A 3,515-nucleotide genomic window follows, 5' to 3' on the forward strand; every position below is an offset into this window, starting at 1 on the left:
GGCGACGGGCGCGCATCGCACGTTTGAGGAGACGCGGCCGGCCCCACAGGCGGCCGCGACACTCCCAGGTCTGCGAAGCGGGGCAAACGCCGCGCGCTTCAGTATACGTAGCCGACCCTCAGCCAGACGTGGCCCGGGAACGGAATCCATGGACCGCAATGTGCGTTCGAAACGTCGATGTTCATGTGTCCTGCAGTTCACATGTCGACGCGCAATTTGCTGCGTTCTTCATCGACCCACGAGCCGAGTGATCCACCGTCCTGGGTGATCTTTTCTCAGTTTCCGCCGTCTCTTTCGAGACGGTCGCATAGGCGGGAGTGAGGCGTGTGGCGGCCCCTGTTCCAGCGTTCTGTGTCCAACGGCCTCACGGCCGACGGGCGTCGTACGGCTCCACACCGGAGCGGACAGGCACTCGGGCGAAAGTCATTCAAAACCGGCGCCAGGCGCCAGGTGCCGCAGGCCAGCCGCTCCAGCGCTTCAGCGCTCGTACCACACAACATTGCCGCTAGTTTTGAGAGGCACGCGTGGTTCCGCACGCGGCGCACGGCTACGGCGAGCCGTACAGGTAGCGTGTTGCGCGACACGACACGCACATCGAAAGACATGCAGTCTAGTCGGTAATGATCCTTCCGCAGGTTCACCTACGGAAACCTTGTTACGACTTTTACTTCCTCCTAAATGATCAAGTTTGGTCATCTTTCCGGTAGCATCGGCAACGACAGAGTCAATGCCGCGTACCAGTCCGAAGACCTCACTAAATCATTCAATCGGTAGTAGCGACGGGCGGTGTGTACAAAGGGCAGGGACGTAATCAACGCGAGCTTATGACTCGCGCTTACTGGGAATTCCTCGTTCATGGGGAACAATTGCAAGCCCCAATCCCTAGCACGAAGGAGGTTCAGCGGGTTACCCCGACCTTTCGGCCTAGGAAGACACGCTGATTCCTTCAGTGTAGCGCGCGTGCGGCCCCAGAACATCTAAGGGCATCACAGACCTGTTATTGCTCAATCTCGTGCGGCTAGAAGCCGCCTGTCCCTCTAAGAAGAAAAGTAATCGCTGACAGCACGAAGGATGTCACGCGACTAGTTAGCAGGCCTAGAGTCTCGTTCGTTATCGGAATTAACCAGACAAATCGCTCCACCAACTAAGAACGGCCATGCACCACCACCCACCGAATCAAGAAAGAGCTATCAATCTGTCAATCCTTCCGGTGTCCGGGCCTGGTGAGGTTTCCCGTGTTGAGTCAAATTAAGCCGCAGGCTCCACTCCTGGTGGTGCCCTTCCGTCAATTCCTTTAAGTTTCAGCTTTGCAACCATACTTCCCCCGGAACCCAAAAGCTTTGGTTTCCCGGAGGCTGCCCGCCGAGTCATCGGAGGAACTGCGGCGGATCGCTGGCTGGCATCGTTTATGGTTAGAACTAGGGCGGTATCTGATCGCCTTCGAACCTCTAACTTTCGTTCTTGATTAATGAAAACATACTTGGCAAATGCTTTCGCTTCTGTTCGTCTTGCGACGATCCAAGAATTTCACCTCTAACGTCGCAATACGAATGCCCCCGCCTGTCCCTATTAATCATTACCTCGGGTTCCGAAAACCAACAAAATAGAACCGAGGTCCTATTCCATTATTCCATGCACACAGTATTCAGGCGGGCTTGCCTGCTTTAAGCACTCTAATTTGTTCAAAGTAAACGTGCCGGCCCACCGAGACACTCAATAAAGAGCACCCTGGTAGGATTTCAACGGGGTCCGCCTCGGGACGCACGAGCACGCACGAGGCGGTCGCACGCCTTCAGCTCGCCCCACCGGCAGGACGTCCCACGATACATGCCAGTTAAACACCGACGGGCGGTGAACCAACAGCGTGGGACACAAATCCAACTACGAGCTTTTTAACCGCAACAACTTTAATATACGCTATTGGAGCTGGAATTACCGCGGCTGCTGGCACCAGACTTGCCCTCCAATAGATACTCGTTAAAGGATTTAAAGTGTACTCATTCCGATTACGGGGCCTCGGATGAGTCCCGTATCGTTATTTTTCGTCACTACCTCCCCGTGCCGGGAGTGGGTAATTTGCGCGCCTGCTGCCTTCCTTGGATGTGGTAGCCGTTTCTCAGGCTCCCTCTCCGGAATCGAACCCTGATTCCCCGTTACCCGTTACAACCATGGTAGGCGCAGAACCTACCATCGACAGTTGATAAGGCAGACATTTGAAAGATGCGTCGCCGGTACGAGGACCGTGCGATCAGCCCAAAGTTATTCAGAGTCACCAAGGCAAACGGACCGGACGAGCCGACCGATTGGTTTTGATCTAATAAAAGCGTCCCTTCCATCTCTGGTCGGGACTCTGTTTGCATGTATTAGCTCTAGAATTACCACAGTTATCCAAGTAACGTGGGTACGATCTAAGGAACCATAACTGATTTAATGAGCCATTCGCGGTTTCACCTTAATGCGGCTTGTACTGAGACATGCATGGCTTAATCTTTGAGACAAGCATATGACTACTGGCAGGATCAACCAGGGAGCTGCGTCAACTAGAGCTGAGCAGCCGGCCGCCCGGGAGTGTGTCCCGGGGGGCCCGCGCGAACACGCAAGCGTCCGCTCAATCATTCTGCAAACAGGAGGAGGCTGAGCTCCCCTGCACAATACACCTCGAAACCCTCTCAGGTCCCGGCGGCGCGCAGCGCCGTCCCAAGTACTTGGTCGGGTTCGAGAGAGGCGCAATCGCCCGGAGTTAGGCGAGTAGACGCTTTCGGTGCGACCACCCGTGCTCCCAACTGAGCTTGCCGCTGCCGACAGAGGCCCGGGAGCGTGCTGTCGTGGCATTGCCGGCGGGAGACAACACGCGCCACCTACGGTGACCGGCAGCTCCAACGCCAGCGCCACAGAAGGACAAAAGCCCCACTTGGGTGCCGAAGCGAACTCTCCCAGCACAGCGCACGCGCCAACACATCCGCACAGCTGCGATACAAACCACCAGCGAGAACCGCTGGGGCGACCGAGCAGCAGACGGCGTCGCGGCGCCGAGCGCCGGGCGGCGGCGCATCCTCAACGCACACAGTCCTCAATCGGACCAGCACACTGAAGATGTCCACCGCGCTTCGCACCGGGCCCGCGAGGACCTACTTTGGCCGCACGGCGCCGCGCGCAGGGTGCGCCGGCGCGCAGCTGCGACGCCTGCCGCGTCCGTCGGCCGGCGCGCCTGCCACTGGCCGCCCCCACCAGCCGGCTGTAGCGCGTGCGCCCACGCACCGCGCGGCCAGCACGCCGGGAGGCGCCCCCTCACCGGCCGGGGACGGTCCCACCCAGCCACCGCCGCGTATCGCTTCACACCCAGATGCCGTTCAGTTTCGTCGGCATGGTGGGTATCGCTGGAACAACCGGTTAGTACCTCAACCTATCGTCGCCATCACCGATTCACCCCTAGCGAGAACAACCGCACCACAACAGGTTACCATTTGTTCATTTGCGTAACTTCACCAGAAAACGCAGGCGTCCATCGCCATTTG

At 58.0% G+C, this 3,515-nt stretch overlaps 2 non-coding genes across 2 annotated transcripts; both read right to left on the bottom strand.

Moving 5' to 3' along the window:
* Nucleotides 1-112: 112 nt before the first annotated feature.
* Nucleotides 113-267, bottom strand: LOC124749556. The gene has a single exon (XR_007011897.1). It is a non-coding gene; the product is annotated as a 5.8S ribosomal RNA (ribosomal RNA).
* Nucleotides 268-618: 351 nt separating this feature from the next.
* On the bottom strand, nucleotides 619-2,530 carry LOC124749544. The gene has a single exon (XR_007011894.1). It is a non-coding gene; the product is annotated as a small subunit ribosomal RNA (ribosomal RNA).
* Between the last annotated feature and the right edge of the window lie 985 nt (nucleotides 2,531-3,515).

Source organism: Schistocerca piceifrons, unplaced genomic scaffold (genome assembly GCF_021461385.2).
Source record: "Schistocerca piceifrons isolate TAMUIC-IGC-003096 unplaced genomic scaffold, iqSchPice1.1 HiC_scaffold_439, whole genome shotgun sequence".
Lineage (NCBI taxonomy): Eukaryota > Metazoa > Arthropoda > Insecta > Orthoptera > Acrididae > Schistocerca > Schistocerca piceifrons.